The following is a 24,248-nucleotide window of genomic DNA, read 5'->3' on the forward strand; positions in this document are numbered from 1 at the left end:
TGTTGAATGTGAAGCATTTGGGACAGCCTGAGGTCAGGGAAGGCACTATATAAATGCAAACCTTTTCTTCCAATTTGTCTAAATCGAATTTATCAATCAAAGAAACCACACATGAATAATGTCAGATTGGAGAATCAGAGGGTGCTGATCTGAGATTGTACCTGAGGTACTTTGCACAAAATAGAGTGCTTTCTACTGTCCTTAACTCCCCAAAATCTCTTCATTTGAATTGCAGAAAATTAAGGAAAGTAAACGTTGTTTAGAAAGTCACCGCACCATGTTATAAATTACTTACCCAATAGCAGAGACTGTATCTTAATCAGCAGTCACGGCAAGAAAGAAATACAGCATTAAGTGGCAGCAGCTGTGCCTCTGGTTGCTTAGCAACCTGTTACCCTTTCCATTTGCAGCACAGGTAAATCGTGGAATTGTTCCTAATTTGTAAAATGCCAAAAAAAGGACTTTCGTTTGGAGTGCTTGTTTCGCCCATCTTTCCTTGTGATAGAAAAATGTTTTTCAAACAAAAGTGACCCCAGAGAACTCTGTGTGGTAAAATGACGATATTAGAAGTGTGATGCAGTAACAAGGTATGAAATAGGCCCAACTGTAGCTTCCAGGAGATTCCGCCAAGGTTTAGTTCCACTTTGACTCCCAGTAATCTCTTGGTGAAGGTGATGATGTTATATTAATCATAAAATGTACATGTAGTGTGGGAGACTGTCTATTATCTGCAAATTATAGCTCAGTACTGTCTTGTGCAATTTGAATTGGAGTGGGATTAGTGCTGGCAGTGACTATAATACTTCACATTTTTAATACAATCAGGCTGAAAAAATGTTATAGTCAGCTGAACTCCGCTTCCACAATATATTCTGTTTTTTTTGTATCTATATTATGATATAATGTGAAAATACTGTACAAAATATGATTAATCCCTTTAAACCGATGGTTAAACTTTTAATATTTGTGAACGTTAGTCAGACATTTAATTTATCATACTGAAGGATGTCAAACAACCCATTGCATTTTCATTACAGGCCAGAGGTATTTACGTATTAAGGTGTCTAAAACTCTAAAGGGGAAGGCAAACCGAGAGCCACTTTTGCCGTTATCTTTAACACCAGGCACTTGGATTTACATCGAAAATAGAAGCCGGAGGAGGCCATTCGGCCCTTCGAGCCTGCTCCGCCATTCATTATGATCTTGGCTGATCATCAAGTTCAATACCCTGATCCAGTATTCCGCACCCCCCCCCCCCCATATCCCTTGATCCCGTTAGCCCCAACCAAGGGCTATATCTAATTCCTTCATGAAATTACTCAATGTTTTGACCTCAACTACTTTCTGTGGTAGCAAATTCCACAGATTCCCCACTCTCTGGGTTAAAACATTTCTCCTCAAAGGTTTGCCCCTTATGCTCAAACTATGACCCCTAGTTCTGGACTCCCCAATTTGGGGGGGGGGGGGGGGGGGGGGGGGGGGGGACATTCTTTCTGAAGCTACTTTCTGCTAGAATTTTATAAGTTTCCATGAGATCCCCTCTCACTCTTCTAAACTCCAATGAATATAATCCAAACCAATTTAGTCTCATTTCATATGACAGTCAGGCCATCCCAAGAATCAATCTGGTAAACGTTTACTTCACTCCGTCCATAGCTAGAACATCCTTCCTCAGATAAGGACACCAAAACTGCACACAATATTCCAGGTGTGGCCTCACCAATGCCCTATAAAATTGCAGTAAAACATCTCTATTCCTATACTCAAATCCTTTCACTGTGAAGGCCAACATGCCATTTGCCTTCCTTTCTGAATGCTCTACCTGCACGCTTACTTTCAGCGACTGATTCACGAGGACACCAATGTCTCGCTGAGTATCCTCCTCCCTCAATTTACACCCATTCAAATAATAATATGCCTTCCTATTTTTGCTGACACCACTGGGATTATTCCAGCTGCAGGTGGGCCAGTCATCATGTGACATGAATGACAATCAAATTTCTGCGTGCTGCTTGTCATTTCCTGGTGATGACAAGGCGTGGTCCCTCCTTGAAGGACGCAAAGTGCCTGATTATTGGACCGGGCCCATGGGACTGGGGGTGGGCACTAACAACTACCCCACTACCCTGCTGCAAATCCTCCTCCATCTTTTTATATCTTCTACCCTTCTGGGCCTCCAGTGAGTGTTTTACCCACAGCAGCCACCATCTGTCCTGTGGCACTGCTGAGCAAAAGAGCTGCTGGCCTCTGATTGGGATCTCTCAAGAGGTAGGAGCTCTGCCCCCAGGCTCGTGACTCCAGGGAAAGACCTGCACCTGCCCCTTCCACTGCCTAATTGCCTTGTGGTTCAGTAAGCCTTCCAAAAGGAGGGAATGCGGGTTCATTTTCATCCAGTAGGCGAGACCCACATCACCTCCAGAGCATTCAGCCGCCCACTGAAGGGAATGAAGCTTCCGACACAAATTTAATTCTGATTATTTATTTTTCAATCGGTTAATTGGAGTTTGGTTTTTTGCCCAGTGAGAATGTCCTTCAGATGCCTGGACTACTAATTCAGAAAGCACAAGATTAAATCCCTCTGTGGCAGCGTGAGAATTTTACTTTAATTTGAGATAAAAATGTGGAAATTTAAAAACATAAACGTGACTCGGAAGTTATTGGATTGTCAAAAAACCCAAATGGTTCATTAAAGTTCTTTCAGGATGGAAACTTCTTAACTGGCCTAGCAAGCCGTTCATTTGAATCTTCAAATCAGAGATCCACCACCGCCTTCTCCAAGCCTTGCCAGTGATGGTCACTTCCAGAGAATGGATATTTTAAAAAATCAGAATATTTAATTGTTCCATAAAGTTATCATCAAGGTCATTAACAAAACAAAAATGTGATATTTTCACATGGATGGCCAGATATCTACAAATTCACTTATCATGGACATCAGTGTTATTTCCCTACCCTGTCCCCATCTGTTATGAGCAAGTATAGTTTGAACCATTTTGTTCACATTATTCTGAAGTGGAGAGGAAGCCATTGTGGACATCCTGAAATGCACACATTTATGAGAGATAGTGTATGAAATTTCAGCATGTACCCAATCCCTCAATGTTTATGCCAACTGATTTAGAATTCAAATCCTGTCGCACACATTTAAACCACCACTCGCTAACTTCATTTGAAGCCGATTTGTGACAATAAACTATTTTCATTTCATTTCCTGATCAATCATATTTGGTTTAAAATACTTCATTTTGGACAGGGCTTCCCCAAATATTGGACGCACAATATACATCAGGCATTCCAAAAACTGAAGTGTCAACCTGGTGAAGCTACGACACAGGACAACTTGTGTGCCAAACAGCATTAGCAGCAAATAATAGACAGAACGAAGCAATTCCACAACAAACGCAACAGATCTAAGCTCCACAGTCTTATCACATCCAGCCATGAATGGTAGTGGAAATTAAATAACTCACGGAGGATGAGGCTTCACAAATATCCCCATCCTCAGTGATGGAGGAACCCTGCACATATGTGCAAAAGACAAGGCAGAGGCATTTACAATAATCTTCAGCCGGAAGTGCCGGGTGGGTGATCCATCTTGGCCTTCTCCGGAGGTCCCTAGCATCACAGATGTCAGTTTTCAGCCAACACAATTCACTCAGCGTGATATCAAGAAACGGCTGAAGGCACTGGATGCTGCAAAGGCTATGGGCCCTGACAATATTCCGGCAATAGTACTGAAGGCTTGTGCTCAGAACTTGCTGCACCCCTAGCCAAGCTGTTTCAGTACAGCTACAAAACTGGCATCTACCCGGCAATGTGGAAATTGCCCAGGTGTGTCCTATGCACAAGAAACAGGACAAATCCAACCCAGCCAATTACCGCCCTATCAGTCTACTCTCCAAGTGATGGAAGGAGTCATCAACAGTGCTATCAAGCAACACTCAGTCAGCAATAACCTGCTCATCAGGGTCACTCAGCTCCTGTCCTCATTACAGCCTTGGTTCAAACATGGACAAAAGAGCTGAATGCCAGAGATGAGGTGAGAGTGACTGCCCTCGATATCAAGGCAGCATTTGACCGAGTATGGCATCAAAGAGCTCTAGATAAACTGCAGTCAATGGGAATCAGGGTGAAAACTCTCCACTGGTTGGAGTCATACCTGGCACAAAGGAACATGGTTATGGTGGTTGGAAGTCAATCATCTCAGCTCCAGGACATCACTACAGGAGTTCCTCAGGGTAGTGTCCTAGGCACAACCATCTTCAGCTGCTTCAAGAGCCCCAAATCTTGATAATGAAATGTAATCAATTTTCGAAGGGACTGAGTAGGGGGTTCTGAGGTTTCCATTCTGCTTTGGAATAGTGTTGCTCTGATATTGATTCAGGATGAGCACTGAAGATGTGGTTACTGACCATGAAAATCTCCATGAATTGGGACTTGATGTATGGACTGGCATCAGCTATATGGTAACCGCCCCCCACTCGATTACATCCTCCAGCACTAAAACTGTCCTGAATCCTACTTCCTCAGACAATTAAAACAAAAGGTACACCAAATTTATGTAGGCTGAAATTTTAGGAGGAGAGAAGGCTGGTAAAATGGCAGCAGAATGCATCAGGAGGGAAGTCCGCCATCTTCTTGTTGCCACGGCATTTTCCCAGCTATGGGGTGGCAGGTGGCCAATTATTTCAAATAATGTCCAATGGTCCTGGCCTTAATTGGCTGCTGCCAACAAAATTGGCCCCAGCGGCCTGCAGTCTGTTCCTGCTGAACCCACATTTGGTCCTAGTGGTGAGACTGCTTACATTTTTGTAAAATCTAGCCCATAATGCACATCTCCATTTTGAAAATGTGCTGTGTCTACTTCCAACTTTGTCATTCTGCTCATCATGCGTGCTCTGGACTGAGCTGTACAAGATGCTTATCGGGACTTCAGTTTACAGCAAATCTTCATCATGGAACGAACCACTTCCCAAAGCTGTGAATAGGTTAGGATTTTTCTCTCCTCTGTGTAATGTTCAAGTAAATAAATGTATTTCATGCAAGTTGTGGCTAATAATATAGATACTTTTACTGGCTGTAAACTCCAGTTTGCATTCAGTAGAAGGGGTACATGGTGCGATGTGTCTGATTCTGCTGGTTGTACTTTATATATGGATATTTGGGATTTGTAACTATTGGTTACATGCTCTTTCCCACTTGGCAGACCGGCTTACAGGAATGTTCGCACAAGTTCCACAACTGATAAAAGTGCTGCAGCTTCTATTTCAGTTTGAGAATTCTCCCCTCAATTTCAGGGAAGGGAACTGTAATGAAAGATTCCTGAATAGAGCAGATCATTGCCCCCCTGACCCCCACCCGCACATTCCCTATCGACATAAATGGCAGAGCAGTACTTGTGTACCTGGCAGTATGGCAAGGGGGAGAAAAAAAACAGGTTGTCATCTTTGGCACTGAAGAGCAATCTGTGTAGGAGAGGTTGGTGAAAGAAGCTTCACAGCTGAAGGAAGCTGATAGGGTAAGGCTCCCAAAACTGTTTTCTTTACCAAGTCGCTGCCCACGTATACACATCACAAAGTGTTTTCTCAGAATGTCTGCAGGCACTCCATCTAAACATTCAAACAACCTCCCAGCTTTTTTCTTGTTTACCAGGTGTGGTCCTACTCCAGTGGGGTACACACTTGCAAGCTGTCACTTATTTACATCTATTGTTACATTAAATTGTGAAGCGGGATTCATAATGCAAATCTTTGCAACACAACCTAGCTCCATGGTGCATGTACGTTAACAAAGCACACAAATAAATGGCACATTAAAAGTGCAGTACTTTGTACTTTGTTCCTCTCTCGCTTTAGCTGCCAGAAACCTTGATGCATTAAGTTTCGTAAAGAATTGTGCACCAGCCATCTCAGATGTGATTTCCTCATGCTTTGGTATTTGGTAATGTTCTCTTTTCTCATTAAGGTTTTTGGGAGCAATACAGATATGATATCGCCATTCTTTTTTTCTTAACACGTACCATGGAATTTACCCAATTAGTAGGTTCTTCTATCTTTCTGATTACATTTAATTTTGTCAGTCTATATAGCCCCTTTTTGAAGTGATCCGGAAAAGGTGCAAGTACTCTTCCTGTTGCCAGTATCACCGGTTTTGCATCCTCTTTCAGTTGTATCTTGTAGGTGAATGGTACTGCACCTATACCTGTGAACACATTGCTGAAATTGCTGAGAATGTTCTCAGAATCGTTGGGAGTGTTGATCCAATCCTTTGTGGATGCTATATACCAACTGCACTGGACCTAATTCTTCACAGGACTGATCACCTAATAATTAATCCAAGCCCTTGGATACAATACAGAATGGGATGGAATAAATTGTGTTCTTCAACACCACTCTCGGGTCATAAGCACCATGACATTTAATGCTTGAACCATTATAATCTCTCAGAGATATTTTGTGATTTTGCCTAATCGGCTGAATTTTTAGATCAGTCATGCTGATTAAATTGGCTTTTGCACCAGTGTCTAACTTCAATTGGATGACTGGTAGCAGCTAGTCAATCCTCATCAATCGCGTTTATTTTAAATGGAGCATCAGTTTGCATTTAAGTGCTAGAGAATTTTATGATGCCTCCAAAAAATTCTTCTTCTCTCTTATTACTCCAACAAACAATGATGTTTCATCACTGGAGATTGTGGACGGGATTCTCTGATCTTGAGGCTAAGTGTTGACGCTGTCAGAAACGCCATCGCGTTTCTCGATGACGTCAACAAGGCCTCAGGATCAGCAATTCTGGCCCCTACAGGGGGCCAGCACGGCGCTGGAGCGGCCCACGCCTCTCCAGCTGCTGATCCTGGCGTGAACTGAGCACCGTGGGGTCCGCGCATGCGCAGTGGCACTGGCACCAACAGGCACATGCGCAGTGGCACCGGCGCCAAGGTGCACTCCCTTCTCCGCGCCGGCCCCGACATAACATGGCACAGGACTACAGGGGCCGGCGCGGAGGAAACGAAGTCCCCAGCCAGAGAGGCCGGCCCGCTGATTGGTGGGCCCTGATCGCAGGCCAGGCTACATCGAAGGCCCCCCACCCCCTTCACCACCCCCCCCCCCCGGGTCGATCCACCCCCCCCCCCACAGGCCACGCCCGGACCCTTCCACGCCAAGATCGGGTTTATTGCGAAGGCTGCTCGGCCCATCCTGGGCCGAAAATCGGTGGGGGGGGCACATAGAGAGGTCCCTGACTGGCGCGGCGCTGACTGCGCCAGTGGCACCGATTCTCTGCTCTGCGGAGAATCGGCCCGGCGCCGGGTGGTGCGATTCTCGCCGGTCGCGGGGATTCTCCGGCCCGGCCCCGGGCTGAGAGAATCCCGCCCATGCATCTTCCACTGTGCTGACGGATCTAGGGTTGAGCTTATAGTAACAATTCTGAGCAAAGTCTTGTTTTCCTTTGCATCTAGAACAAAACGTGCCAAACGCTGGACACTGCCTTAATTTGTGCCTTTGACCATGGGCGGGATTCTCCTGTAATTGGCAGGGCGGCCCATACCGGAGCCAAGAACGGCACGAATGACTCTGGGGGGGGGGGTCCGCCCGGATGATGCGGAATCTTCCGCACTTTCGGGGGCCAGGCCAGCGCTGGAGGAGTTGGTGCCGCGCCAACTCGCGCCGAAGGGCTGCCGTTGGCTGGCGCGAGTTGGCGCATGCGCAGGACTGCCAGCGCATGTTTCCTGTGCATGCGCAGGCGGTTTCTTCACCGCACAGGCCATGGCGGAGCCTTACAGAGGCCGGCGCAGAGAGAAAGAGTGCCCCCACGGTGGGCCCCGATTACGGGCCTGGCCACCGTGGCCCCCCCCCGCGGCCGGATTCCCCGAGGACCCCGCCAGACTGCCAACAAGCCAGGTCCTACCGGGATGGATTGCCCGAAAACAAGTGGCCGCTCGGCCCATCGGGGCCCAGAGAATTGCTGGACGGGCCGCTGCCAACGGCCCCCGACCGGCGCGGCGTGATCCCTGCCTGAAAACAGGCGCTGGGGAATTCGGCAGCCGGCGTCGGAGCGGCTGGATTCACCCCCCCCCCCCCCCCCCCCCCCCCCCCCCCCGGCGATTCTCCGACCCGACGGGGAGTCCCGCCCCACATCTTTTACACACAAATACTTCATCCTGATCTTTAACCTGTTTGTTGGTGTGCGAGGAGCTGCAGGTACTTTCCCACCTTTTGTTGACCGTTTCCCACCTTTTCGGAAAAAGGGCAGCAACTGGAGTGCTTTCCTCCAAGAAGACGCCGCCATTACTGAGAAACATTTTAGAATGCCGGGCTGCTAGCTTGTGAGCCTGACAAATCTTAACTGCTTGTTCCAAGGACAGCTCCCGTTCCCTCAGCTTATTTTGATTCACACCAAACAATTGGTCCCGAATCATGGATGATTCCAACGCAGAAAAATTACAGGTTTTAACTTTGAACTTTAAATCAGTGATGAAATAATTTATGGCTCTTGTGCCTTCTGTGAACGTGATCTGAACACCTATCGTTCATAAATGTAATTCTTTCTGGGGGTGCAATGGTCATCAAATCTTCAAATTACTTTGTTAATTTTTTATCGTTTGCAAATTTAAATATACTAAACACAGCATATGCTTTGGGCCCTGCCGCTGTTACAACACGACAGCCAATCACGGACAAGAGCATACACAGTAAAAAGCAGGGAACACGACACTTCCTGGGCACTCGAGCAGGAGAGAGCTCAGGGCACAGACCTCATTGCCAGCCACTCAGAGGTTCACCATGTGCTGAATACCAGAGTTTACTATGTTTATAGTTCAATGAAATAAAACTGCGTTGTACCATTCGCAACCGTGTTGGTTCGTCTGTGTGTCAGAGTACCCAACACTTCATGGTACCAGAAGTGAATTAATACCTACCCACAAATCTGCCATCCTGTGCCATGGTCACCGTCAACATGGCGCTGCAAGTCGCTGGGAACCTCGGCGTAAATTGGAAGCTATTCAAGCAGCGCTTCCAGCTCTTTCTGGAAGCCAACGAAAGAGGGAGCACCTCGGACACCAGAAAGATCACCATCCTCCTCACCACCGCAGGGCAGCACGCCATCGATATCTACAACTCCCCGGTGTTCACGAAAGGCGAGGACAAATCAAAATACGAGACGGTCCTTCTCAAGCTCGACCAACACTTCAACGTCGAGGTCAACGAAAGCTTCGAGAGATATGTCTTCCAGCAGCGCCTGCAAGGTAAGGATGAGCTCTTTCAGTCAGTCCATACCCATCTCCGCATCCTCGCGCAGTCCTGCAGTTACGACACCACTTCAGACTCCATGATTCGGGACCAGATCGTTTTTGGGGTCGCCTCAGGCACCCTAGCTTTTAAAAATAATAGGCCTCACCTTAGCCTCCGCAATCGAAGCCTGTGTCCTGCACGATAACGCAACTAGCCGCTATGCACAATTTCAGGCGACCGAATCGGTGCGGCGGCCTGATCGGCGAGCCAGGTGCCCCACGAGGCCGTACGGGTCCAGGCGATCGAGTTCCCCGCGGCCCGGACGACGTCGGCCATTTCGCGCGCTTTTCGGGGCCTCCCGCGTTTGTGCGCGCCAAACCCTACGGCAACACTGAGGGACGTGATGCGCAGGCGTGCCCGACGCAAGACCAAACTGCGCATGCGCAGTGGCGCAACGAACATCATGACGTCACGACGTGTGGCAACTGTGGAGCTGCACATTTAAAGCGGCAATGTCCCGCAAGAACCCGACAATGCCTACGCTGTGGCAAGGTGGGCCACTACGCTGCTTACTGTCGAGCAGCTCAACCTGTCAATCTTCCACAATTCCGACAACCTCGCAGGGACGTGCGGACCATTCAGCCTCCCCATTACGAATCTTGCCCAGACGACATCCAGACCGGTGACACAGATGACCGAGACGCCTTCCGTGTTGCGGTCATTGATGGGAACCGAGTTAACACTATCAATCCGGGTGATGAATGGTGTGCCACCCTGACAGTCAACCGATCGCCGATGACTTTCCGCCTGGACACTGGTGCCTCCGCCAACCACATAGCATGGTCAGCCTTCTACGCCATGAAGGTCAGACCACCAATTCGGCCCAGTGCAAGATGGTCGACTACAATGGGAACGTTATCCCGGCTATGGGATCCTGCCAGCTCCAGGTGACGCACAACACACACACGGCCACACTCTCATTCGAGATAGTCGGCTCATCTAAGGATTCCCTTCTAGGCGCACAGGCATGCAAGGCTCTCCACCTCGTGCAACGAGTCCACTCTCTCTCTCTCTCTCCAGGCGGAACGTCTGACTTCCCAGATGCAGAGTTTAACGCACAGCTCCAATCGCTCCTCGCCCACAACCAGGAGGCATTCGAGGGCATGGGAACACTGCCATACACCTATTGAATTCAGCTCAAACCAGACGCCACCCCGGCCATTCATGCACCTCACAGGGTCCCTGCGCCACTCAAAGACCGCCTCAAGCAGCAGCTGCAGGATCTCCAGGACCAAGTGATCCTATCCAGGGTCACGGAGCCCACGCCGTGGGTCAGCTCCATGGTGTGTGTCAAGAAGCCCTCCGGCGAGCTCCGGATCTGTATTGACCCAAAAGACCTCAATAACAATACTCTGAGGGAACATTACCCCATACCCAAACGGGAAGAGATCACGAGTGAAATGGCCCAGGCGAAAATATTTACCAAACTGGATGCCTCAAGGCTTTTGGCAGATCCAACTAGATCCGTCCACCCAAAAGCTGTGCACTTTCAACACCCCTTTCGGCAGGTTCTGCTACAACCGAATGCCATTTGGCATCTCGGCATCCAAGATCTTTCATAGGATCATGGAGCAGATGATGGAAGGCATCGAAGGGGTGTGCGTCTACGTGGACGATGTCATCATCTGGTCCACCACGCCACAGGAGCACATATATCGTCTCCAACGCGTCTTTGCACGCATACGTGAAAACTGCCTGCGCCTCAACCGAGCCAAGTGTTCTTTCGGCCAAAATGAGCTGAAGTTCCTGGGGGACCACATTTCCCGGTCAGCGGTCCGTCCGGATGCAGACAAGGTGAGCGCCATCACAGCCATGCCGCAGCCGGCCGACAAGAAAGCAGTACTACGCTTCCTAGGCATGGTCAACTTCCTGGGGAAGTTCATTCCCAACCTTGCCTCCCACACGACAGCTCTGCGCCACCTCGTCAAAAAGTCCACTGAGTTCCAATGGCAGCACACACACCAGCAGGAATGGGAGGAGCTCAAACTCAAGCTCACCACTGCACCGGTACTGGCGTTTATCGACACTTCTCATGCCACTAAAATCTCGACTGATGCCAGCCAGTCGGCATTGGGGCGGTACTCCTACAGCGGGATGACACTGCGTCATGGGCTCTGGTCGCCTATGCCTCGCAGGCCATGACCCCCACAGAGCAGCGCTACGTGCAGATCGAAAGGAGTGCCTGGGCTTGCTAACCGGTTTAGACAAGTTCCATGATTACGTATATGGTCTTCCCCGGTTCACTGTCGAAACTGACCACCGCCCCCTGGTCAGCATAATAAACAAGGACCTGAACGAGATGACCCCTTGCCTCCAGCGCATCCTACTTAAACTCAGGAGGTATGACTTCCAACTGGTCTACACCCCAGGGAAGGATCTTATCATTGCGGATGCCCTATCGAGAGCAGTGAGCACGCCGCCAGATTCGGAGGGGTTCGTATGTGAGGTCGAGGCGCAGATGGCCTTCACATCGGCAAATCTGCCAGCTGACGACTCCAGTCTGGCCCGCATTCGCAGAGAGACTGCGGCCGACCCCCTTCTACAACGTGTGATGCGCCACATGACGGGAGGGTGGCTCAAAGGGCAGTGCCCGCAGTTCTACAATGTCCGAGACGACTTGGCCGTCATTGATGGTGTCCTTCTGAAGCTGGACCGGATTGTGATTCCGCATAGCATGCACAAGCTGGTTCTCGACCAACTACACGAAGGATGGGGACTAGCAATATTTGGAGGAGTGGATGAGCCGGGAGTGAAAGAGGCTGGAATTCTGGCCTTTGCGTCCCTAGTAGCCCGGCGAAGGGTCTTGCTATTGTGGAAGGAGGTGAAGCCCCCTAGCCTGGAGGCCTGGATTAACGACATGGCGGGGTTCATAAAATTGGAGAGAATTAAGTTTGCTTTGAGAGGGTCTGCACAGGGGTTTTACAGGTGGTGGCAACCGTTCCTAGAATATCTCGCGGAGCGTTAGAAGAAGGTCGATCAGTAGCAGCAGAAACCCTGGTGGGTGGGGGGTGGGGGATGGACGAGCGGGAGATAGCATGGAAGGTGGGGGGAAACGGTACGTGCGGCCAAGAGCCAGTGTATAAAGCTATGTAAATATACCATCTTGCCATGTATATATCTTGCTCAGGGAGATTTTGCGTTATTTTGTTACGGCGGGGCGCGGGGGGGGGGGCGGTTTACTGTTTGTCTGGGGAAAAATTGTGTTGTTAAAAAACCTTAATAAAAAAAATATTTTTAAAAGGAGGAGGGCCCGAGAGACTGTATACTGGCCGGGCATCAGTGACGATATTGCCAATATGGTGCTCAACTGCCCAACCTGCCAAAGGTTTCAGCCGGCGCAACCTCCTGAAACGCTTCTGCCCCATGAGCTGGTGACGTCCCCATGGGCGAAGGTGGGTGTGGACCTCTTTCACGCGCTCAGCAGGGACTATATCATCGTCGTTGACTACTTCTCCAACTACCCAGAGGTCATACGCCTACACGATGTGACGTCGTCCGCTGTCATAAGGGCCTGCAAAGACATCTTCACTCGCCACGGCATTCTGATGACGGTCATGTCGGACAATGTGCCCTGTTTCGCCAGCCAGGAATGGTCATCGTTTGCTGCCTCGTATGGCTTCACACACACGTGACGTCTATCCCTCTGCACCCCCAGTCCAACGGAAAGGCGGAGAAGGGCGTTCACATTGTCAACCGGCTCCTCTAAGTCTGCTGCTGCTGGATCGGATTTCTGCCTCGCCCTGCTGGCCTATCGCTCGGCCCCACTAGCCACTGGTCTCTCTCCAGCCCAGCTGCTGATGGGTCACTCCCTCAGGACTACTGTGCCTTCCATCCTGGCGCCCACGATCGACCATGCTCCGGTACTGCACAGGATGCAACTGCAGCGCGGTCGCCAGAAGAGGTCATATGACACACTGGCAACTGGTCTTCCCGCCCTGGCCCCTGGAGACGACGTCCGCATCCACCTACCAGAAGATGGTTGGTCAGCACCTGCCGAAGTTCTCCGACGCGTGGTTCCCCGCTCATTCCTGGTTCGCATGCCTGATGGATCCGTTCGTCGGCGCAATCGCCGGGCTCTTCGCCTACTTCCACGCTCGCTACGAGACCTTACACCGACACCGTGCCCTCCTGTTGTTCCTGATATCGACTTTGTGGAGCTGCCTGCCACCATGCACCTTCCGTCTTCGCCCGTGGCCAGGCCCGTTCCTCAGCTGGTGATTCCAGACCTACCCTTGAGGCGGTCAACCCGAATTCGTCGCCCACCTACTAGACTGGACTTATGAGACTGTTTATACACTGAACTCATGCAACCACTTTGTTAATATGTTTTATGTTCTTATCGTTACAGGAATTTGCTTTATCATTCAATGTTTCCCCGTTCATGGTACAACCTCGTTGTTATGTCACACACGACATCGCCCCTTGTCAAAGTTAAACCCCATGTACATGCTGTAAATATTGCGCACACACACACACACATTTAGCTACACTCAGTACACATCTCTATTTATAACCACGTAGGTACATAATCCTGTTTAAAAAAAAAAAGGGGATGTCATGATATTCAGGTGGACATCATAGCACATACACACAATGATGGACAGATCAACGGACCAATCAACACACACAACACGACAGCCAATCACTGACAAGAGCATACACAGTACAAAGCAGGGAACACGACACTTCCTGGGCACTCGAGCAGGAGAGAGCTCAGGGCACAGAACTCATTGCCAGCCACTCAGAGGTTCACCAGTGCTGAATACCAGAGTTTACTATGTTTATCGTTCAATGAAATAAAACTGCGTTGTACCATACGCAACCGTGTTGGTTTGTCTGTGTGTCAGAGTACCCAACACTTCAATGAACATCGCTACCTTTTGCAAATCTGATCGATCTCCTAAATTTACTGCAGTAAGAAACAGATTAAATTGTTGTTTAAACACACGCCAGTTGCTGTCCACATTACCATGAAATCTGAGATTCATTGGTGGCTTCAACAACTCCATCTAGTTCATTCTTGCAGTCTTCAAATCTCTGTGGACCTCGTGGCAGGCCATTTTTTCTCAGTGTTTAATACCACCCGATTTCTGATACCATGTAATATAAATCAGGCCATCTGAAAAGAACATTACAACACTTGTAGCTAAAACTATAAATGATTTATTAACATTAACTGTGGGTCAAATATATATAAAACAACAGATGAATAACCATATCAACATGCGCAAGCAACCTCTGTCCCAGCTCCCTGGTCAGTCTGAGGTCACCTGACTCTAACATTCACTTGTATACTAACGAGATTCCAAGTGGTCAGTCGGTGAATTACAACACAACCATGATATCACGACATTCATTATTCTAGGAATCGGAACGGGGATCCAGTGGTTTTATTGTCACTGAACTTGTAATCAAGAGACCTAGGGCAATGTTTTGGGGAGCAAGGTTCAAATCCCATCATGGCAGATGGTGAAATTTGAATTCAATAAAAATCTGAATTGAGATGTGATTAGAATTGTCGATTTATCGTAAAAATCCATCTGGTTCAATAATGTCCAGGAAAGGAAATCTGCAACAGGAAAGATTTCCAGGAAGGAAATCTGCTATCCTGGCCTGGAGGTCTGGTCCATATATGACTCCAGGTCCACATCAAGGTGGTTATCTGAAATGGCCCAGTGAGACCCTTCCATCTGGCAGAAGGTACAGAGGTCTGAAGATCCGCACATCCAGACATAGGAACAGCTTCTTCCTCACAGCTACCAGACTCCTCAACGACGACTCGGACTGATCTGTTCCCTGTAAGAACACTATTCATGGTGCCCTGTGCTGCTCTTACTCATGTATTTGCTTTGTTTGGCCCCTTGTTCCGCACTGTATCCAAACACTGTCTGTCGATGTACCATTTGTCAATGAACTCTGTTGATTATTCTTTTTGTCTACTATGTACGTTCCCTCAGCCGCAGAAAAATCCTTTTCACTGTACTTCGGTACATGACAATAAATCAAATCAAATCAGTTCAATCAGGGATGCACATTAAATGCCAGCGATGTCCACTTCCCATGAATTAAAACAGGAAGGTCATTACTGTACTCCAATCCCATTTACCTGTCTTTCACCCATATCAGTGATATCCTTACCAATCAAAAATCAAAAATATATCAATCTCATACTTGAAATTTCCAATTATCCCAGCATTTAGTATTTTGAGGGGAAAAGAGTTCCATGTTTCTACTATTTTGTGAAAAAAGAAGTACTGTTTTTTTCCTGCAGTGCGGTCTCGCTCTGATTTCAGGATTCCACCCATTGGTGCTGGATCTTCTCTATTGACTCCATTATAACCAGCCCCAACAGTGGCTAGGATACTGGACTGAAACCCCACTATTTAATTTTAAAGGAGTGTGCAGAAAGAATACTTCGCTCCAGGAGTAATTGCACAGAAAACTAGAAAAGAAAAACATACATCCCAATGGCGCTTGCTTTCCCCGAGTCAAACAATAATGCATTAGCCCAGGCTTCCACAATGGTCAATTTCACCTCTGGCTCCTAAAAGCTTTCTGCTATTGCAGAACAAGATTCTTTTTAAAAACCTGACTACTGCAGTCAAGCACACTCGTAACCCTTATATTGGATTGTAAACATTTGTCAATTTATCTAAAATACTGCATTTGTCACACTTGTATCATTCTGAACTACACCCCTTGCATGTCCTTCAGAAGAGTCGTGCCTTGAACTGATCTAGTACTCCAAATGGGGGTCTGACCAAGGCTCAATACAACTGAAGCAGTGCTTTCTTCCTTTTGTGTCACAGCCTATGTTCCAAGGCCTTTCTGATCATTGGTTGTACCACCTCTATCGCTAAATTTCATTTTGCCAGGAAGGGAACAGTCATTGTTTGCACAACAAGGAAGAAAGACGTATACGAAGGGTTATACGAAGGGTTAACTTTAGAATGAATTTTATCCTGAACTCTTAATACACATGGTAATATAAATGGAATTTGACCTTAAGGAAGGTAACATTGAAAATGACATAAATCTTAAAATGCGAGTTGGCTACTTATCGCCTGTTTCACCACAAGTGCGCTTGTGCTCTCATACTCGTGTCTCTAACAGTTTCACTCTTTATTATGAGGACTTTCTCAGAAGAGAAATAAGTCCAGTCATACATTGCCAGCAAGACTGTGTTCTGTCCCTAATAGACAATTAGTGTTATAAAAAACTTTCATGAAAACATTTGACATTTCCTCTTTGAAGAATTGAGTTATCTACAGCCCAGTGGTTCATTGTTTTGGGATAGGTAGCATCCTGCACTGCTTTTTGGTGAAGGAGGGGAAAAATTCAGCCAGACTTTCCAATTCTGATCACTATCTACTTGCATAAATAGAGATCACGGGAGTGCAGCAAAATCAGGATGCACTATGATCCAACCCTTCTCTATGATCAAACATGATGTGGAGATGCCGGCATTGGACTGGGGTGGGCACAGTAAGAAGTCTTAAAACAGGTTAAAGTCCAACAGGTTTGTTTCGAATCACTCGCTTTCAGAGCACTGCTCCTTCCTCGGGTGATTCACCTGAGAAAGGAGCAGTGCTCCGAAAGCAGTGATTCAAAACAAACCTGTTGGACTTTAATCTGGTGCTGTAAGACATCTTACTATGATCAAATATACTGCTTAGACTTTGGGGCTATCATTCCTGACTGGAGAGAGGATAAAAGATACGAGGACAGGAGGGTGAAACCAGTCTTCCACATGCTCTCCTATTCCACAGCCAACACCGGGAGCATGTTAAATGGCATTCCCAGCCTGCCCCAGGGATTCCTCCTCATACACTCTCTCTGATAGGGCTACAGGATCTCACCTGCCAAAAGCCTTGTTTGACTACAACACGTGTTTGTTTGAAAAATATATATTTGCCAGTTCAGTAACTACTGTCATGTGAGTGTCCCTTTAAGAAAGGGTTTTGTCTTATCACAGGCTTCAGTGATGTCATTTTGTGGGTGGAACTGGGCTGTGGCTGTGAGTCTTTTTTAGTTTTATTTTCAGTTTGACTGCTGTGGACTCAGAAGGAGAAAGAAGTGTTTTTTTTTCCCTGTCTTTCTATGTTTTCATTTTAAAGAGTTGCTCCAGTAAAAAAAACACATTGATTGATTATAGCTACCTGCTTTGGTAACTTAAAAAATATAGTTTGCTTTCTGGAAGGAGATAAATCTGCTGGTGAGAAGGGATCCGAATCTCGGGGAAAGCCAGTCGCATTTAAGTGAGAATAAAGAGTGGTGGGCCACGCCTTTGAAAATTTTTTTTTTAGTTTATTGGATTTTGTTTAGGGGGAACTCATTAAGAAAGACTGATAAATCACACCTGAATTGAAGCTCATGTGCTCACCCTAGCCAAATTCAACATAAAGGTTGCCAATCAGATGGGCTTCATGATACACTTTGGTGTTTCTAAGCCCTGGCCCATAACACTACTTGTGCGCTATGATCATGAAGGAACAAATCGGACAGGTTTTCTTGACTTGGGAAGAGGTTAGCTTCCTTTTACTTAAACTGACCTACGTAAAATAATAAAATATGCACTAACATTTGCATGTGTGTATACACACATACAGTTTAGATAGTGGAGAAGAATAGGTTGGTCAAATTTCAGACCATAAAAGTTAAAAGGAAATCACAGCTTGTAGTTTGGTGACTTGTGTAGAAAGGGTCATTTTGGCCCTTCGAGCCGTTCCACCATTCATTATCATCATGGGTAATCATCAAGTTCCAATACCCTGATCCAGCCTTCTCTTTCCCCCCATCCCCCATATCCCTTGATCCCTTTAGCCCAAGAGCTATATCTAACTCCTAACACAATATTTTGGTCTCAACTACTTTTGGTGGTAGTTAATTCCACAGATTCACCATTCTTTGGGTGAAGAAATTCCTCCTCACCTCAGTCCTAGAAGGTTTATCCCTTATTCTCAAACTATGACCCTGAGTTCTGGACTCCCTACTATTGGGAACATTCTTTCTGAATCTACTTTGTCTAATCCTGTTAGAATTTTATAAGTATCTATGAGATCCCCCCTCACTCTTCTAAACTCCAATAAATATAATCCTAATCGACTTAGTCTCTACTCATATGACAGTCCTGCCATCCCAGGAATCAGTCTGGTAAATTTTCGCTGCACTCTCTCCATAGCAAGAACATCCTTGCTCAGATAAGGAGAGCAAAACTGCACACAGTACTCCAGGTGTGGCCTCACCAATACCCTATACAATTGCAGTAAAGCATCCCTATTCTTGTACTCAAATCCTCTCATGAAGGCCAACATACCATTTGCCTTCTTTACTGTCTGCTGTACCTGCAGCTTACTTTTAGTGACTGATGCCCGAGGACACCAAGGTCTCGCTGAGTATCCACCTCTCTTAATTTATGCTCATTCAAATAATAATCTGCCTCCCTATTTTTGTTACCAAAGTGGATAATCTGACATTTATCCACATTACACTGCATCCGCCATGCATAAGTTCATTCACAGCCTCTCCAAATCCCGCTGAACTATCTCTGCATCCTCCTCACAGCTCACCCACCCACCCAACTTTATATCATCTGCTAATACATTTAGTTGCCTTGTCCAAATCAATAATATATAATGTGAACAGTTGGGGTCCTAGCACAGATCCCTGAGGTACACCACTAGTCATTGCCTGCCAATTGGAAAAAACTCATTTATTCCAACTTTTTGCTTCCTGCCTGCTAACCAGTTTTCTATCCATCTAATGACACAAGCCGTAATCTGATACGTGAGACCTTGTCAGCCACCGTTCTCCCAGGTGAACTCTACTAGTTATCTCTTCAAAGACTTCTAGTAGATTTCTAAATAATGATTTCCCTTTCGAAAAACTCTAACAACGTCCCTACTACCAACGTTGGGCTCACTGGTCTATAGTTTTCTATTTTCTCTCTACTTCCCTTTACTCTCCAATCTGTAGGAACCTTCATTGTCTTTCAGCATCATGACAGTTAAAAGTGATGGGATTCCTCCTGATACCCTACCTAATAGGGCTACAGATTCCCACAATGCTGAAAGCAGCTGTTACAACCAGGCCGGGGGAGTGGGGGAGGGGGGAAGGGAGGAGGAGAAAAGAGTTCTCTACTTCTTTAAAATGTCTGTTTGTTGCATATGGAGAGAGAAAGTCAAACAAGAACAGACAGAGCCAAAAGCTTGCAATTTGGATGCTAGAGAGAGCGAGCAAGAGCCCGTGGAAGAACGATCTCAGCTTCTCAACTGGTTGGCCTAAATTCTGCTGAGAAAGCATGTCACGTGACCATAATCTCCAACTGACCAGTAATTTTAGCATGATTGTGTATTCCAATTGTATCTTGATTAGGTCATTTCTGGGAATTCCTCCCCTTAGCCAATGTTCCATTGTTCAAGTGATTAGATTTGATGGATTGTCGCCACCCAGTATCTGGACATTGTGCAAATGGAATAGGAAAGATGGTTCATTCACCTCCTCTGAGGACATTGGGCTGGATTCTCGGCAGCTCCACTCCAAAATCGCGAAACTCGATCGGCCGGAGAATCAGCTCTGATGGCCCCCCCAACTTCTCCATGGGACGGGGGTGCGAGCGGAGACATCCCCCGAGGTCCCCCCGACACCTGGCGCCGCCAGTCCTGGAGGCCCGCTCTGGTATCGACCAGGGTCTGAACGTTAGCGGCCATGGATCACAGGGAGGGGGCCACCCCTGTCTGGGCCTGTGCGATGCCGGCCATCACCTGGGCAATGGCGCCAGTGCTCTTTAAGCCATGGCCTGCTGGGACTGGGTCACACTGAGGAGCACCGCTGCAATCTGCAGCTGGCTCTGGCACAAGGCTGCCTGTGAGTGGGCAGCCATGTCCTGGGCCACGGCCCCCGCCTGCACAGATAGCCCCAGGCATGGCGTAACCTGACCCATATCCGACACCTTCGGCCCCATTGCCTCCACCGCAGATGCCACCCGTGCGGTTCCGGCCTGGGTGGCATGCATACCGGCACAACTCCCTGCTCCTGCAGGCGGTTGGACTCCTCCACGTGTGTCTGCAGGTGCTGGAAGCTGGCCTTCATCCCCTTCTCTGGTCCCTGGGTCGCTGACTGCAGCTGATCAATGAGTGGGAGTGGGTATTCCAGGAAACCGTGACCCGTCTGGGCGGCAGCTGTTTGCTGGGGCCAGTCTGCACTCCGATAGTCCGGCCCCTCGGCTGCTCCCACCTCCACCTGCTGAGCCGGAGCGGCTGTGTGGTGCGTGCCAGTATGTGTCCCAGGAGCCTCCTCACTAAAGATCCCAAAGGTCCCCTGTGTCGTTGTGTGTCTGTCCCCTGTGTTTCCGTCTCCTGGGTCGCGGTGTCCTGGCTCGTCTCGGGCGGAGGGCTGTTGTTACGGCTGCCCTCCCCGTCAGTGCTTGGGTCCCTGGGGGGCACCGGCCTTGGCACTGTCTGGGGGCGGGGGGTGCCAGATGGGCCGGGGCCATCGCTGGCTCGTCTTGCAAGGCAGCATGTATGGTTAGACAGGCAGACTGGGTGAAGCGCAATGTGGTGAGGGGGTGGGGTGGGGTGAGGGATTGGGGGTGGGCACACGTGTGTCATGTGGGGCCGCATACAGGCAAGGGGTTCTCACTTGGTGGTGCGCCTCCGACCTCCGCATCGGCAACCTCCCGCTTCTCCGGTCCGCCAACAATGTCCAGTGCCCTCTGCTCAGGCACGGGGAGGGGATGCAGGTCTAGTGGTCCCCCTCCGGTTTTCTCCAGCTCCCGGTGGTTATGCGCGGACCTCTCCTCGGGGGCGGGGGGGGGGACAAACACAAACAGCAACAGTGTCAGACGGTTGCTCCCTCGGGTGCTTCATGTTGCACCCGTGCTGGCTCCTTGTGGGCCGTTGAATAGCCGCACCTGGGAGCCCGATGACGGCGTTGTGAAACGCCACGGTTTTCACAACGGCGTCACCACTTAGCCCCATTATCGGAGAATCCAGCCCATTGTTTTTGCAGACATGCTGGGCTGGATACTCTGCTGTCTAGATTCTCTGTTGCGTCGTCAGCGCACGCAAGCCCGGGGATTTCCTGACTGCATGGGGCTGCCCACAATGGGAAATCCCATTGGCCGGCTAGAGGGACAGAGAGTCCCGCCCGCTGTACCATCTAATTCGGTTGGTACGTAGAATGTGCAGTAATGCAAATTATAACCATTTTGGCAGTGAGCCAAGTCAGTTTAGTCTGTTGCTGTGATTTAGCGGGTCCACAAGCCATGGGCGCAAATCCTGTGTGGATGCTAGAAATCGCGAGAAACCAAAAATTAGATTTACACCAGCGAGATTGCACCCTCCTTGCTGGCACGATTAGGTTCAGTCCCAGAATAGGCATGAACCTGATTAGCATGAATTTGAGTACATTATCATTTACTTATTGGGCTTAACGTCACATCTTCAGCCCTCATTAAACCAGCAGGCATGACGTCACGCTGGCGTGACTTACTATTGTTCTTTAAAAATGAGAACCAGGTTCCATGACCTCCCAAGAGGGAGGAAGGAGGTGAGCACCACAGTCTCCACTTAACACCATGTAAGGGTCCTTCCTGTTTATTTCCTATCTATTCAATTTTTGACCATGGAAGATTCATGGACATTTGTCTTTAAAGCAGCCTGAATCTTTAATTCAAGCAGAAGAATGCAGTGGCCTGTGCCTTTAATTCAAGAAGAGAATTTCAGCAGCAGGAGAGATCACTGTGTTAGTCTGTGCTGGTTCACACCGGAAGTGTGAACTGTCCAACCCCAAAGACAGATATTGGCAGAGACTTGCTTTGATTGATTTGGCTGATAGGCAATGAATTGGCCGAAAAGGCTGTGCCGGTAACAGGTGGTGATTGGATCTGATACCACTGGAAAGTTTTCAGAGTCACAAGGTTCTCTTGGTTTCAGTTTGACTTCTAACAGCTTAGAGAGAAGAACCACTCACTCTCGTCTCCATTTATTTTTCAGAACTGGCAGAGAGGATGACTCTATCTATTAAAGGCTATGCAGACAAAGTCCAGGAAGCTGTTGCTAATTCTCTCCAGAAAGAACCAGCTAACTCTCTCTCCAATAAGTCTGTGGCTGTAAGAAAGACTGATTTACAAGCACGCTATGAGGAAAGTGTGCTAAAGAACCACTATTTGAAGCAAAGACTCTTTTTTGACCGTCATCCTTATTATTTTTACCCCTTCCCCCCCCCCTCCCCCTCTGTGTTTGTCTGCCTTGTGTGTGTCAGCAGAGGGTGGGACAATAAAAGTGGGTAGTTGGGTTCGCTTGTTGTTATCCAGTTGTGTTTACTGCATATTTCATGATAGTTCTTGATATGAATGAACAGTAATTGTGTTTCAAATTACAAACCTGGTGATTGTAGTTATTGGGCAGCCAAGAGCCAAAGACTAAAGAATTATTGATTAATTCTCTTGTGTTGTGACTCTGGGGCATGTGGGGCTGGAATTGACTGTGCAATTGCCCGGGGTAACGTAACAATGTTTTCTCTATCGCTTAGGAGCTAAACACTGAAATCCAATACACAGCATTTAACATAATGCTGGCAAGAAGTTTTAAAAAAAAAAAATCAGGAAGGTTAGAATTTGACAAATCACTAACTTCAGTGGTCCAGCGTGAGACACTTACATTTGGAAATGACTGTAACACCCACAAAGTCACTGTAACACCCACTGTCAAAGACCCACAATGGCATTGTTACTAACCTCAAAAGATTTCCATGCATTACAAATTGCAAGCTGTTTATTTTGGTAAAGCAAATTACCAAATACAAATATGTTTTCTCAGTACCAAATCAATGCTACAAACCACAGTTGTCAATCAAAGTACCTCGCCGAAGCATTAGCCCGTCCGCAGAATTGTCAAGTCTTAACCAAGTCATAAAGAAGAAAGTTGAATTTGTAAGAAAAAATTCCAAAGCAAATAATGAAACTCTTCAGCTGAAAAATTATATTTGAAGGGTATATTTTCTTTTCCGAATGAAAAGTTAGAGATGATTAAATTGATGTTTCCATGCTTTCCACTTGTACCTATTCTCGCTAAAAATAGCAGACTTACTTTGACTTGAATATACGATGCTGAGCATTGTCATCTGTTCTAAGAGGGAGAAAAAATCCCACAATCACCAAAAAAACTCTCTGGAGTGGAACATCACACTTGGCAACTTGGAGCAGGGTTGATCTTATTGGAACTTGTGATTGGCCCTAATTGAATATTTAACTGAGCTCCAAGCCCATATTATGCCACTACAGGGAGCTTGAAAGTGGTTGGGGTGGAGAGGGGTGGGGGGAGGAAGGAAAGAGAGAGACAACAATATTAAAGAAATTTTAAGGGTTGTGATGATTTAAAACTAAATGGTTTTTATGAGTCCTACAAATGTGAGATCTTCACACACAACTTTGTCACTTCAGACCCACCAACTTCAATATTGGTTAGAGTCATACCTGGCTCAAAGGAAGATGGTTGTGGTGGTTGTAGGTCAATAATCTCAGCTCCAGGACATCACTGCAGGGGTTCCTCAGGGCAGTGTCCTAGGCACAACCATCTTCAGATGCTCCATCAATGACCTTCCCTCCAGCATAAGGTCAGAAGTGGGGATGTTTGCGGATAGCGGATGACTGCACAATGTTCAGCACAATTCACGACTCCTCAGATAATGAAGCAGTCCATGTCCAAATGCAGTAAGACCTGGACAATATATCCAGGCTTGGGCTGACAAGTGGCAAGTTACATTCACACCACACAAATGCCAGGCAATGAACATCTCCTGCAAGAGAGAATCTAACCATCGTCCCTTGACATTCAATGGCATTCCTTTCGCTGAATCGCCCACAATCAACATCTTGGGAGTTACCATTGATCAGAAACTGAACTGGACTAGCCATATTAATACTGTGGCTACCAGCGCATGTCAAAGGCCAGGAAT

At 47.6% G+C, this 24,248-nt stretch overlaps 1 long non-coding RNA gene across 1 annotated transcript; it reads left to right on the plus strand.

Annotated features, from left to right (window-relative positions):
* Positions 1-457: 457 nt before the first annotated feature.
* Positions 458-22,732, plus strand: LOC140411737 (uncharacterized). Its single transcript, XR_011940979.1, has 2 exons — positions 458-587; positions 22,286-22,732. It is a non-coding gene; the product is annotated as an uncharacterized lncRNA (long non-coding RNA).
* Positions 22,733-24,248: the final 1,516 nt, after the last annotated feature.

The sequence above is a fragment of the Scyliorhinus torazame genome, chromosome 4, assembly GCF_047496885.1.
Source record: "Scyliorhinus torazame isolate Kashiwa2021f chromosome 4, sScyTor2.1, whole genome shotgun sequence".
NCBI lineage: Eukaryota > Metazoa > Chordata > Chondrichthyes > Carcharhiniformes > Scyliorhinidae > Scyliorhinus > Scyliorhinus torazame.